We start from the raw sequence: 14,534 nt of genomic DNA on the forward strand, positions 1-14,534 counted from the left end.
CCAAAGGAAACTGCTTCGCATATTCTTCAAAGTCTCTGAGAGACTGCTGTTTCTCTGTTCCAGTGGATCTGCTGGGCACAGGTAATGGCTATTTAAGTGTCTGCTACAATGCATGACATCATTCTAGAACTTACATGTACTAACTCATTTAATTCTCACAACACCAGTGCCCTCATTTTTACAGATGGAGAAACTAAGTCATGGAATTCAAAAAGCTCCTGAGAGGCATGAGTGAGGCCCCTGTGTGGCAGTCCTCACAGGCCATGGTCTTCATGCTATACTACCTAGAGGATTTTCCACAGGGTTAGTAACTTATGTCTCTTGTCCTGTCAAAGGCTGGTCTTCAAAGTAGGTGGCTGCCAACAGTACTTCCATCCTTCCAGTGCTCCCTCACAGGATCTCCAGTGCTGTTCCAGCTGGTTCTGCACCTGCACCTCCTTCCTCTCTAGCATTGTCAAGAACAATTCTGTCCTTGCACATATTTCTCCTGTTTGCAGCATGCTTCTTTTCTAGTTCTTAGTGCCAACAGCCTTTTCTAGATGATAAAAGAAAGCTGATGGAGGCTAACTGGAACAAAAACTAGCAGTTAAGGGAATGAAAAACTGCCCTGAGAGACAATCTCTCTATAAATAAATACTTTACATGTAGCTTAATTAACTTTTTTTTTTTTTGCGGTACCAGGGCTTGAATTCAGAGCGTACACCTTGAGCCACTCCACCAGCCCTTTTTTGTGTTAGGTATTTTCGAAATAGGGTCTCGCAAACTATTTGCCCGGGCTGGCTCCGAACTGCAATCCTCCTGATCTCTGCCTCCTGAGTAGCTAGGATTACAGGCATGAACCACTGGCTCCCAGCTTAATTAACTCTTTTGTAAATAAAATAAGTTTTCAAAGAATGGATGTATGAATGGTGGTACTTTACTCCTTTTTCCTAAATAGGAGCCACTCCACGCTAAAGACCACTTTAGACATCAGCAACCGGGTAGGGGCTGCCTGTTGACTGAGAAACCAATCTACACATAGGAAAAACAGACAGGGGGATGATTCTTCCTTAGGTCAGCTCTAAGCCCTTCCCTAGAGACTCCGTCGTAGGTGATGCTGTTCTCCCTATCGTTACACTTTGTGGAGTCAAAGAAAAAAAAAAATCCATAGCCAATACCTCCTGCAGGGTACCAGTCAAGCAAATTTTCTTAGCATACATGAAGTATGAGTACCAGAAGGTGGTTGCATTCTTTTTAAGGAGTTCCAAGTAAAACAATTAGGAAAACCAAATACACCAGCAATAGAAAATGTAGGCCTGAAGTATTTGTAATTTTATCATTAGCATATAAAATAAGCTAATAATAGAGATCATTCCAATAGTATCCTGTCATTTATTTACTTATTTTATTGTTGGTACACAGACTTGAACTCAGGGCCTCCCATTTTAGGCAGGTGTTTGCCCCCAGTCCTTTTTCACTTTAGTTACTTTTAATATAGGGTCTCAGGCTTTTTCCCCAGGACCACCCTTTGACTGTGATCCTCCTATGTATGCCTCCCAAATAGCTGAGACTATACATATGTCCCACCACATACAGCTTGTTTGTTGGGATGGGGCTCTTGCTTTTTTTTTTGGAGGTGGGGGAGCTTGGGCTGACCTTGAACCATGATCCTCCTGATCTTCACTGCCCCAGTACCCATCATTTCAAAAAACAAAAATACATCAGCTTAATCAGTTTTAAAGCATTGTGATTAATTAAAAATGCTTGATTTCCCTTGCTTGATTAAATACACACATGTAGTAAAGAAAGTTGGGCATGGTAGATTCAATCCCCAGTACAGAATTAGCACAAAAACAAAACCTTTAGTAAAGGACATCAGTCATCCATAAGGAATTTTCGCACATACTTGAAAAAAGTTTACCACCACACTTCCCTCCACTTTCCCTTTTCTGAGTTTCTCGCATGTTCCTAGCTTTCTGCATGTTTGACAGGCCAGGAGGTACACTAGTGAGGTCCAGAAATTTGTGCTTCCACATTCCAGAGTTCACAAGCTAACTATCCTGGCTGCCATTCACTCTCTCCATCCCACTGGACGGCCAATGACCTTGCCATCTTGTAGAAAACCAACATCGACTTTCTTTGTCCTTCTCCAATCACGTTTAACACCATCCCACTCCCCAATCCCATCTGCTCCTCTCCAAAGTTCTCCAAACTGTCTTCAAGAAAGTTTTTCTCCTCTTTCTAAGTACTTGGACCCTCTTGCATTTCTGCTGACAAAACAGCAGACCTTCTTTGCTTTAAAAGAAATGCTTCAAGTCCTGTGCGTGTGTGTGTCAGGCGGTGGGAGAAGGGGAGTTGGTACCAGTGGGGGAAGTAGGAGGTGGGGAAAGGGTTTGGGAGGTTAAATATAATGCAAATACTGTGTACACATGTATGTAAATGGAAAAATGATACCTGTTAAAACTACTCCAGGAATGGGGAAAGGAGGTGAATTCAAGTACGATACATTTGATATACTATGAAAATTTTGTCAAATGTCACAATGTATCCCCACCCAGCACAATAATAAAAATAAATTTTAGAAAAAAAGAAAAAATTTTAAATGTTTCAGGCAGGGCATAGTGGTGCACATCTGTATTCCCAGTCACTAGGGAGGTATAGGTAGGAGAATCTCTATCCAGGCCAGTCAGGGCAAAAAAATGTGATCCTATCCTAAAAATAACTAAAGCAAAAAAGGGCTGGGGATGTGGCTTAAGTGGTAGAGTACCTGCCTAGCAAGTGTACAAGACCTTGAGTTCAAACTTCAGTACTGCCAAAAAAGAAAAAAAAAGTAACAAAAGAAAAAGCTTCAATCCTTAAGACATTAAGTCTGTGTGTTTCTGGCCCTGGTCCCTCCGTGAAGGATATTCTCTCTTTGCCTCCTAGGCTCACTACTCATATACCTCCAAATCTTCTATGGCCTGGGAGGCACACCACAGGGACTACTGACAGGCTCCACCACCTTCTGGCTTCTGGCCAGAGTTTGGAAACTGTGAAAAGGAGAGATTTACTCTCCTGGCTCCTATCCTGCAGTTATTGAGACTGGCAGAGACTTTCTACCAATGGCCGCAGCTCTGTCAGATGTCTGGCAACCTGAACATTTAGTCATTTTCTGAGTTCCAGGAACCATTCCTCTTCTTGCCCTTTAGGCCTTGGAGGTAAAAGAAAAGACTCTCCTTTCCCCTTTGGTTCCCCAAATTTGCTCACCCTTTGCAAACAGCCCCTTTGTTAATATTCTGCATTGCTGCCAATCAACATCAGGGTGCCCCTTCTATGTTCTCCTCTATTGAGCAGAAGCTGGGGGCAACTTTATAGAAACTTGTAGAAGAAACACTCGAGAAATTTGGGAGACAGAAGAAAAGGAGGAGGAAGCTTCTCCATGGAGGCAGCTTCAGCAGATAGGACTCAAAATGGCTTCTCCACAGCTCATGAGAACACTGTGGTACTTCAGTCTGAGATCAGCAGGAGCGGCTTGCTCTACCCTCCTCAATCCCTGTTCTTCCAAGGTTGGCTCAACTCTTAATTCCTACATCAAAACCCTTCCCACCTGGAATAGAAGTTTCTCTTTTCCTGAATGAACTCTAAATGATTCAAGTTACCAGTCTGAAGGTGCCATCTGTTTTCTACCTGGACCCTGACTGATAAAGTTCTTCTATTTTCCACTATTACCGCTTGAGGAGTAGAGAGGCTTCTATTTCATGCAGTATGGCATACAACTGGACCTATAAATCCTCAACAAAACACATAGGAATGTCAGGCAAAATGCCAAGATTAAAAATTAGAAAAGGTATTAAAAACAGAGTAGCATGCAGGAGGTGAGTTCTGAACCAGGGATGGGATGGTGAGGATTCTGTAGGACTCATTAACCATACAGCAAGGGTTTTAATGACTATGAAGAGACAGAAGGTAAGGCCTCTGGACCTCTTTAGTTGGAAGTGGAGAGGCAGATCAGTCACTTCTGTACTTAATGACTCTGGGCAGTGCCACTGTGGCAGGAATAATTTCTATAAAGATGACAAAAGTGTATTCTTAGGAAGCATCCAATCCATTCAGACAAAGATAATGCTGTACTTTCCTCATCTGTCCCAGCTTCCTACCATCAAGGAACACCATGATCATCATGAGGCAGAAGCTTTAGAATAAGCCTAAACTTATCTCTTTCTTAACTCCTTGCATTTAAGACACTACCTAATAGAGCCACTGTTCTCTCCTGTACTTGCGTTCCTCTCTAATACCATAAAGGCCGTTTCCATCTCTCTGGCCTAGAAGAACACCCTCTAAATTTGTCTCGCACCAGTCAACAACAACAAAAACCTTTTCTTCACCTGCTGCTTTCACAGTGTTGCCTCCCTGCAGACCTGAAAGTCCTCTGGCATCTTCCCAGTAGTTCTGTTCCTCCCCATCCTCTCGACAAGCCTGCTCAGAGGCTCTTTTGCCATTGCCCCTGTCACTTTGGAGCTTTCTCTGAACTATCCATAATTTATAAATTCCTTCCCAATATATCAGGTCTCATGACCTCCAGAATACCAAAAGTGCTAAAATGAGAATCTGTTGGTTTTAGCTTGCTTAGCAAAAACAAACTTACTAAGTACATTTACCTTTAACCAGTATCTACGGAATATACTACTCATAGAAGAATAATTACCATCTGTTAAGCAGTGTCTACATGTCAGGCTGTCTGGTTTTACACACATCTCAATTAATGAACTCAGGGAGGGCAACTCAATAATATGTCATTTTCTAAGTCACTCTTCTAGGATAAGTTACAGCTGGTATTCTTTAACTCAAATTCCTTTGATTCTAAAGCCCATGAATCCATTTTTTTCCCCTACACCACAAAATGAGCAAGGAGTACCTAATTCCATGGTATTTTTTTTTCTTTTGAAGATTCAGACATCCCTTGGGTCAGATCTGAAATAATGGTGGCTACATTTATTTATTTATTTATTCATTCATTCATTCATTCACTCATTCATGGCAGTACTAAGGCTTGAATTCAGGGCCTCATGCTTGTGCTCTATCACTTGCACCATTCCACCAGCCTTTTTTTGTGTTGGGTATTTCTGGAGATGGCATCACACTATTTTCGGGCTGGCTTCTAACCTCAATCCTCCAGATCTCTGCCTCCTAAGTAGCTAGGATTATAGGCATGAGCCACCAGCTCCCAAGTTGGCTGCTGCTTATTTACTGCATGCCTAACACAAGCTAAACCCTCTACCAGGTGCTTTACATAAATGTTAATGTATTCAATCCCCACTGTGAACTAAGATGTATTAGTAGTCCTTTTTGTAAACTGAGGCTCAGAAGAGGATATGAAATGCCCATCTCAGGATCCAGTCTGTATTTCTGGCCTTCTTTAAACCAGCAGTATTATAGAATGGAATCTTAAAATTTGCTAGAATTGGGTTGACCTGCTTATACCTGGGTACACTGGTACCATGTGTTTGATGTACATGTAAGCTGACTATGTATCAGGCACACACATCTGCCTAGTGACTTGATTTGCTATCTGATATTCTATGCCCAGTATGCACATGGGCAGGCCTAGCTTTTCCTCAGTGACTGACAGGTGTTTCATTACAATTAGGCCTTTAGAATAAGATGATGTGCTAATGGTACTGGCAGCTCCCAGGCTTAAGAGTCCCGAAAGGAGCCTGAAAGCAGTTTAAGGAACTAACTCAGTCAGAATTCACAGGTTTCTTTGCTGTCTAAGGCAAAAGAAACAACCAGAATGCCACGGATAGTAGAAGTCCACTCCCTGTAGGTCAAAAACTGTATTATATCAGCCACATGAGCTACAAAAATATCCACCTTCAACCATAACTAAATACATACAGGCAAAAGTGAAAGCACTAATTTATAGCTATTAAATTTTTTTAAAGTATTTAAGAAATGACGTCCATCTGGAGGTAAGGCTGACTGTGGTACAAAAATAACAAAAGCAGGATAAATTATTACAACTGCTTGGAAAAGCAAATTGGTAATAAATTCTCAAAACAGCCAAAGAGAAAACCAAATACCAATGAACTGTTCCAGTGTCATCTGTAAAAAGAAAAGGCTGGCAACAATCCCTAAGTCTCTGTCATTTGAAAATGGCCATTGTATCTACTCAGAGAGATAGTACATGATCATTAAAAATAACTACGAAGATTCTAGCCTCATGGGAATGCTTACTGTGTAACATCAGATGAAGAAGAACAGCATACCTGTACTGTGATTACAACTATTAAAAATCATTTGGAAATTAGGCATTCTTTCAGAGCAGGGCCACAGGAAATGATATGGAAAAATGAAAACCTCTGACTCTCCACAGTGGTGGGATTTGTGGGTGCATTTTCTTCCTTTTCATTTCTACTTACATTAGTGTTTGTGTAGAAAATAGTCACTTAAAAATTTTTATTATCCTTATTTTAAAATTATATCCTTCACACTATCAACCCTTACATGATCCATTCCTAAGGAGAGGAAAAACACTTCTCTGCTCAAGGGGGAAAAAGGAGGCACAGGAGACCTTTGCTTGTGGAGCCTGGTAGGGGAGGGAAAGGACAATGACACACAGGACAGACAGACTTGCCAGACAGACCTCTGTTCCAGGAACCTGAAGCCAACACTCTACTTGCACCTTACACACCACGGTGTGCACACAGAATCATCAGCTCAGAGCTATTTGTCAGAATTAGGCCTAAAAACAGCTGAATTCTACCCCACAGGAGGAAGGACTATTTTTATACACAATCCCCAACGGCCCAAAGGCTGGAGTATCCCATCAGCTTCCTACTTCTCTAACTCTGCACAAAAGGGCCATAAATCCGGCTCTTGGACAGACAACAGCTTCTACCCTCACCCACACCCACCTGTTGCTACCAGTCTTATATGCAGGGGCATCCCAAGGTCACTTCAGATGACCACCTCTGTGAGCAAGATGGCCCAGCAGTTCTCAGAAAGGTGGCAGGGAAAAAGGTGAGGATAGTGGCATCTCAGGAACTATCTGAGGCGCCCTATGGGATTTTCTTACCTGTTGAGCCTCAGGGCTTGTTCAACCAATTTACTTATTGTGTTCAAAATACCAGTTTCCCAGTCTCTTCAGACTCATCCCTCATGACCTGACCTCATCACCTCTCCCAGCCTTTGGACTGTCCGTTGCCTGAATGTGGCACACAACATTAGGGCTTGATAAACTAATTTCAAAGTCCACCTAAGAAAAATCTAAAAGAAATATAAAACTAGACAAAAAACCTGGAAAACTATTAAAAGTCAAGAGATATTTTCTCTACCACATCAAAACTTTTTCCTAAATTATAATTAAAAAAAATTAAAGATTATTAAGATAATACTCTTGGAGAGAAAAATAAGACTCTACTTCATGATACCCGTATCACCCCTTCCACAATTAAAAAAAAAAAAAGAAAGAAAGAAAAAAGGACGCCTAATCTTAGGGACCATTTTAGTGTTTCTAACTGAAACTTCTTACTAGACAGACCTGGCCTTCTTGGGGAAAATGGGTGATTTTCTAAGGGACAGGCAGAGTACAAGGTACAAGCCTGTAATACATTATTCTGCCAGAAAGCCAGGATATGCTTTCAATCTAACAGAGATGGGGCTGACCAGTCTCAGGAGGTCACTGTTTTGTAGGACCAGGTCTGTGTTACATTTACTATGACAGACTGAATTGAATTAATGATGAACAAACCAGCTCTCTACCTGTGTGTCTGAACAAGGATAAAATGTAAGTGAAGAAGGCATATTTGGGAGTATGTATGAGTTGGCGGAGGGAGGTACTCTGGAGGCTCCAACTGTGACAGCTAACTTTGGGTTAGGGGTTCATAAGTGCCATTTGCTTATGCTTTTCGGTATGTTTGACATATTTTGTTAAAAAAATTTTTTTTTTTTTTTTGGTTTCCCACTTAATCAGTTTGAGAAAATACCAGAGTTCAGAGCATGGAATTCAATACCCTTTTTTAGCTTCTGACACCAGGGGTAGGGTGTGGCTCAACTGGTAGAGTGCCTGCCTAACAAGCGCAAGGCCGAGTTCAATACCAGTACCATGGGGGGCAAAAAAACGAATTACTAATAAAAAGAATATTGAGTGCTTCTGACACCAACAGAATTTCCACCTTCATCTCTTATGGCTTATTTCACACCTGGTGCTCCAATGAAAAACTTCTCTCACGTCCTCAAGTGTGCTTCAGACCTCCAGACCCTTGCCCACATTATTCTGTATCTGAATGCTAGTGGGTTTTTTTTGTTGTTGGTTTTTTTTTTTTTTTAATGTTTTTGGCAGTACTGGGGTTGAACTCAGGGCCTTGCACTTCTAGGCAGGCACTATTATCACTTTGACCATTTGATTAACCAGACTCTTCTGTGAAGACTTACTCCAAAGCCCCTTCTTTCAGGAACCCTGTTTCGTGAACTAATCACTCCTACCGCAGTCCTGTTAGCATGGACTCTGAACCCAGACACATTTGGCGTCTAAAGAAAAAAGAAAAAGAACAAAACAAAACATTCAGAGTCTAAACTGGGACTTGCAGCTTACTGCAGCTCTTTAGCACATTAAGCCCCTCTTTAAGACTCAGTTTCCTCAACCGCAGAAAAGAAATGCTCATGCTTTATGCATGATAATGCAAATGATACACTGCACAATATTCAGTGGATCATTACTGTGCGGGTCACAGACAAGAAGCATTGCTGTTGTCTCAGGATCTTAGGCCCTAAAGACCTTCAGAATCATATTCTGCAAGTCACACACATACAGTACTGTTTAGTAAGTACTGGTGAGGCCCTAAGTAGATCAAACCCCAGTTACACCTAAATAAGTAAGTACTGGTGAATCTAAGGACCACAGTTTGGACTTTCCGAAATCTGCAGGGTTTTGAGCTAGAGAGAGACTTGCTTTCTAGCATGTTTTCAGTTGAATACTCTGGTAGTTTTGTGGAAAACAAGCTATGGGAGGAGCAAGAACAGAAGCAGAGAGTGAGTGGAAAAGCTGTTCTGATAGTTTGGTTAAGGAATGATGGCTGCATGGATGAATGTGGTACTAATGGAGGTGGTGATGTGTGGTCAAAGAAAGGTCACGTTTTGCAATCAGAGCCAACAGAAACTGCTTGTATCAGAAGCGAGGGGCACAACCAAAATGACAAACAACAATGGCAACACTTCCTGAGCACCAGTGTTTTATAATCTTCATAGGTAAAAAGTCATTCAGTCTTCACAATATTCCCACAAGGTGGGTATTAAATTCCGCTGCATTAAAATAAGACAATGAGGCATAGAGAAGTTTAGTAACTGACCAATACCTCACCACCAGTCACCAAATCTGAGCCCTGGCAATGGGCTTGGCCACTTGTACTCCAGCCCCATTCCCTACAGTGCAATTGCAAAAAATGGCACCATTTTTGGAGAGGGATGAGACTAGGAGTGGAATAGGAATCATGGGTGTTTTGCCAGACATGTTAGTTCTGATTCCTTCCAGACATACAAGTGGAGATGTCAGATACACAGCTGATATGCCTGGATCTCAGGAGAAGAATGGGGTAGGGATAAAAATGGAAAGTTCAGGGCTGGTGGAGTGGCTCACGTGGTAGAGCACCTGCCTAGCAAGCTTGAGGCCCTGAGTTCAAACCTCAGTACTGCCAAAAAATAAAAGAAAAAAATGGGATGGTCATCAGCATAAGACAGCATTCAAAGTCAAAGAAGATAAGATCACCTGGAACAGGTTTTCAAACTATAGGTTGTGAAATCAATTTAATGGGTTATAAATGGCCCTTTTAAATGAGAGAGCCAGAGAGAGAGAGAGAGAGAGAGAGCGAGCGCCAGCGTGCGCGCACACTTGCGTATGCAAGAGCAAGCAAAATGGAAAGTAAAAGTTCACAGTAAGATGAAATAAAAGATCTTGTGAAACTTGTGTTTCAGTTTTGTATGTCTGTGTACATGAGCTGGTGTAGTGTTGTCTGTATCAAGCTGGCATTCTGTAGGACAAAAAAAGGGGGGTTTTTTGGCCAAAAAAACCCCAACTTTTTTCATCAAAAAAGCTGTCTAAGGATTAAGCAACAGGATTAATCCTCCAACACTTAAGAGGTTAAGAGGAAAAGGAGTCAAAAAAGGAGTGAAGCTCCAAGCACTGGTGGCTCATGCTTGTAATCCTAGGTACTTGGAAGAACACTGTTTGAGGCCACCTCAGGGAAACAGTTAACAAGACCTTATGTCCAAAATAACCAGAGCAAAATGGACTAGAGGTGTGGCTCAAGCAGTACAGTGTCTGCTTTGCTAGAGTGAAGCCCTGAGTTCAAATCTCAGTTCCTCCCCCCAAAAAAAAAAAGGAACAAAGGAAATTAATGAGGAAGGAGAAAAAAGAGTGGACCCAGAATATACAGAGGAGGGTGACCTGCTTAAGTGGGGCGCAGAATGAAAAGGTGAGTGAGAAGTAAGATTAGGATTTTATTTTAGACCTAGAGTTTGAGGGGACAGCAAGATGTCTAATTAATAACAGCCATAAACAGAAAATATCCAGTTATTTGATTTTTTTTTAAGTATCTACTATGTGCTGGGGCCTTATTAGGGGCCTGGGAAAATAATAGACACTACTGTCTTGAAAAGGCTCACTCTGCAAGAGAAGAAACAACGGTAGTACAGTGAAATCAGGGTCACAAGACATTATGTAACAGTTTTGGCCATGACACTGGCAATTTTCTTTTCCAACCATACTGTCCACTACAGGTCAATCTAAATTCACTACTTTATCCAGACTATGTACTCAATAGTTGTATTCCTACCTTCTGGCTTGTACTGTGCCTTCCCCAAAACGCTTCTGAGCCATTCTTCAAAACCATCTGGCCTCTGCCCTAAAGTCTCCAGGAAATGGCTCAGCTCAGTCATCTTGCTTTACCAGAATGCAACAGCCTTTCTAGTTCACATGCCATTATCTGGTTCCTGGTCCCCTGCCTTGACCTTATTTCCCTATTTCATCTGAGTGCCTTATCTCCCCAAGTAGGTCATGCATTAGCCAGGTAACAAATGTGTCTGACATCTATAGGGTCCTCTAACAATAGCTAACAAATACTTGTTGCCCTGCTATAAGACTTCCCTTCAAATCAATATTTCAGCATTCTCCTGAAACAGGCTTGATGCAACCTAAAACCTTTCACTGGCTCCTAATTATTAGTATAGCATGCAGACTGGTCAGTCTTGTCTTCCAGGATGTCACACAACCCTCACTTTCCCTGCCTCCCAAAGACATCCTTAAGGCTAGGGCAATAGCAGCCAAAACTAATACAGAAAAATCCAAAGATGTATAGAGATGAAATAAATAAAAAGGAGGCCAATATGCATCAAACTGTTAACAATGGTTGTCTTTGGGATGGATTACAGGAGAAATCACCTTAATTAATTTAATGGAGAAATTAATTTTAACAGAAACAAAAATTTAAAGAAACAAATATATCTGCAACTTATTTTTGAGCATTTAAGCTGTGTGTGAGCAGTATCTTGTAGTATCACTTAATCTTAACTCTGAGATGTAACCAGCCACTCTGCAGATAAGGAACCTAAGGTTCAGAAAGCTTAAGTACTTTCACAAGTTCACCCAGCTAGTCAATAAAGAGGCCCAAGTGTAACACAGAATGCACTTAGTAAAGTTCTGTGTCTTCTCCAGTGCACCAACATGTCCTTTTGCTGTCCTTCTGCCACAGTAGTATTTGCTTTGCTGACATACCACTTATCTTCAAAGTCCAGCACATATTCCACTCCTCTCCACCTCCCTAGAGCACAGCATAGTCAACATTATTAGCCTTATTTCTCCTCTAGGTCCCCCCAGTGTGGGACTCTGGTTTTCCAAAGGTCACACATACAGCTGCATATGTTAAGTTGACAATATAAGTCCTCTTTATGATAAAAACAAAGTTAAATGATGAAGACCAAAAGTTTCGGAATGGAGCTGTAGTTCAGTGGTGTTTAGCAACAATCCTCAGCACACACAGTTTTGATCTGTGAGGGAAATTAATAGCAAGAAAGGGTTTCTATAATCCCTACCTCATTCTTTGTTTTGAGCCTCACTGAAACATAAGGAGGGGCAGATTGATTTTTACCTTTTCCACAAAGTGGCTGAACATAACACATCACCATTTCTGATGAATAAAAACTAACTTACTATTAAAAATGTAAATAATACAAATCAAAATGCTTTTAAAAACAAAGGTTTTGAAAATTACTTTCCAGAGACTCTGATCTTTCAAACAAAGCCCCTTGGTTTAGTACAACAGAATATAAAAATATTAAAAGCAACTTTATATACAGCTAAATATGGAAACAAATAGAATCTGTGAATCAGACATGTTTAAAATTCAAAAGGCTCTTTTAACACCAACTAACCACACCTGAATTTATGAAGAGAAGTTGACTCTAAACAAGTAACACACTATAAAACAAAAGTACTGCCTAACAACCTCAAAAAAGAAATATAAGGTAGGGTAAACAGATTTTAATTTTGTCCTTGGCCTTCTTGGGCAAACAATAAGAAAAGCTTGATTTTATTGAAGGCTCAACACCATAGGTCAACCTGTCAAGTGAAGCAAAAGGCAGGACTGAGTTCTATGGGTCTAGTCCACCCTAGATAAAAGCCAACGGACCTTTTAACAGTTTATGGGGTCCTCTCTGTATGGCTGGGGATGCAGGCATGGTAGGAATATGGTCTGGACTATTAATTCCTGTAAACTTAACACAAAAGCTAGGAAGAGCGGAAGTGAGTGGGTTTGTTCTAAACGTTCTGTTGCTGCAAATTCACAACTCTGAAATGTGTTAGTTCTCATTCTTTTAAGAACATCTAAAGCTAAATGTACTTTATTTTTCAGTACTGGGGTTTGAACTCAGGGCCTACATTTTGAGCCACTCCACTAGCCTTTTTTTAAGTGATGGATTTTTTTCAAGATAGGGTCTCGCAAAGTATTTGCCCAGGCTAGCTTCAAACTGTGATCTTCCTGAGCTCTGCCTCCTGAGTAATAAGGATTACAAGTGTGAGCCACCGGCACCCCGCCTAAATGTAATTGAGCTTCTCATTTTAAAAATAAAACTTGAAAACACTAAAGTCCACATCTATAACTAGTTCAAGGAATTGTTTCAAACATGTCACAAACACGAAAACTTCACCTCCAAACTAAAAAGAAATAGTCACCTCTGAATGTCCAAGAAGAGCACCAAGAAATTAACAAATTTTATGCTAGGTGTTCTGTACATATACCTTGCAGACAATGGCACCATGGATCTGAGTTGTAATTCCAGTCTACCAGCTGAATGGATTGTAGCAGTTACCATCACTGCTGGGACAGCTGTACTTGGTTATCCAGCTCACAAAAGGTCTTTGCTTCAATCCTCAGTAACTTAACACACACACGGTGGGGGGGGGGGGGAATCTTCTCAATACAGCTATGGTAAACCTTCACATCAAGAAACATAACCCCAAGCTAGATAGAACACGTTTTTGTTGTTTTTATGGGACTGGGGTTTGAACTCAGGGCTTCAGGCTTGCAAAGCAGGTGCTCTACTGTTTGAGCTACACCTCCAGTCCATTTTGCTCTGGCTAATTTGGAGACAGGGTCTCACACACTTTTTACCCATGTTGGCCTCAAACTGCAATCCTCCCAATGTCAGTCTCCCAGGCAGCTAGGATTACAGATGTGAGCCACCAGTGCCTGGCTAAGAACATGCTTTTGATATATGGAGGATTTGGGAGACAGAGACATAAGGCCATTCTGTGATTGGTATCACAAAAATACAAGGAAGAAACTAGAGATAACAATGAGACCTACAATCAACAAGAAAAAAGAAACTTAATGGATAGTTTTGATGCTACAAACCAATGTGTCATGATGTTACTTGGCTGTTTAACTAGAATGACAACCACTTCTGTCTAACTCATCTCTGCTAGGTTCTACATATGGTATATTGCAAACTTCAGTTTTCACATTCATGGCACTTGCCTTACTTGTTGAAACATTGTGGTGCAATTTGTTTAAACAAACCAACAAAAAAGCTAAGCCAACCTCACGGTTTGTGGGTTATTTTGGTCTTGTAAGTATAGTTTGGAGTGATGGAGTAGCACAAGCGTACCTATCAAGTGTGAAGCCCTGAGTTCAAACCCAGTACCACCACCAATAAAAAAAAAAAAAGACAGTTTCTTCAAATTTAAAATAATGGTTTTAGGACATAGTTGTATCTTGAGGTTAACATATTATTCTCAGAATCATGTAAAAAAAATTAACAAATTAATTTGGGGTTAGAAGATCCTAAAGAAAAAGGCAGATCATTGCAGAAGCATGAGATCTTTGTGAATAGTGTTACTTCTAGACCATATTTTAGATTCTCATTTCATTTCCAAGACGGGGTGCAGCCATAAGTGTAGCAATGAAGTGCCAAACGTAAATATAATAGATAACAAGACAAAGGAAAACTCCTGACAACTGTGCTGCTGTCTGTCCCCACAGATCTGAGGAACAGTAACCATAAAACTCTCCATCTCCTTCTCAACT

The 14,534-nt window shown here is 40.9% G+C and overlaps 1 protein-coding gene across 9 annotated transcripts in view; it reads right to left on the bottom strand.

The window, feature by feature from the left end:
• Tcf20 (transcription factor 20) overlaps positions 1-14,534 on the bottom strand; it is a 179,980-nt gene that overhangs the window by 48,742 nt on the left and 116,704 nt on the right. The window contains exon 1 of one of the 9 annotated variants that reach the window (XM_074084606.1): positions 8,392-12,233. The exons of the other annotated variants lie outside the window; for them this stretch is intronic. The gene's annotated coding sequence lies outside the window, so the exon portion shown is untranslated. Of the gene's footprint in view, positions 1-8,391; positions 12,234-14,534 lie in introns of those variants that run through there. 9 annotated transcript variants of the gene reach the window in all.

This window comes from Castor canadensis, chromosome 8, assembly GCF_047511655.1.
Source record: "Castor canadensis chromosome 8, mCasCan1.hap1v2, whole genome shotgun sequence".
Taxonomy (NCBI): Eukaryota; Metazoa; Chordata; class Mammalia; order Rodentia; family Castoridae; genus Castor; species Castor canadensis.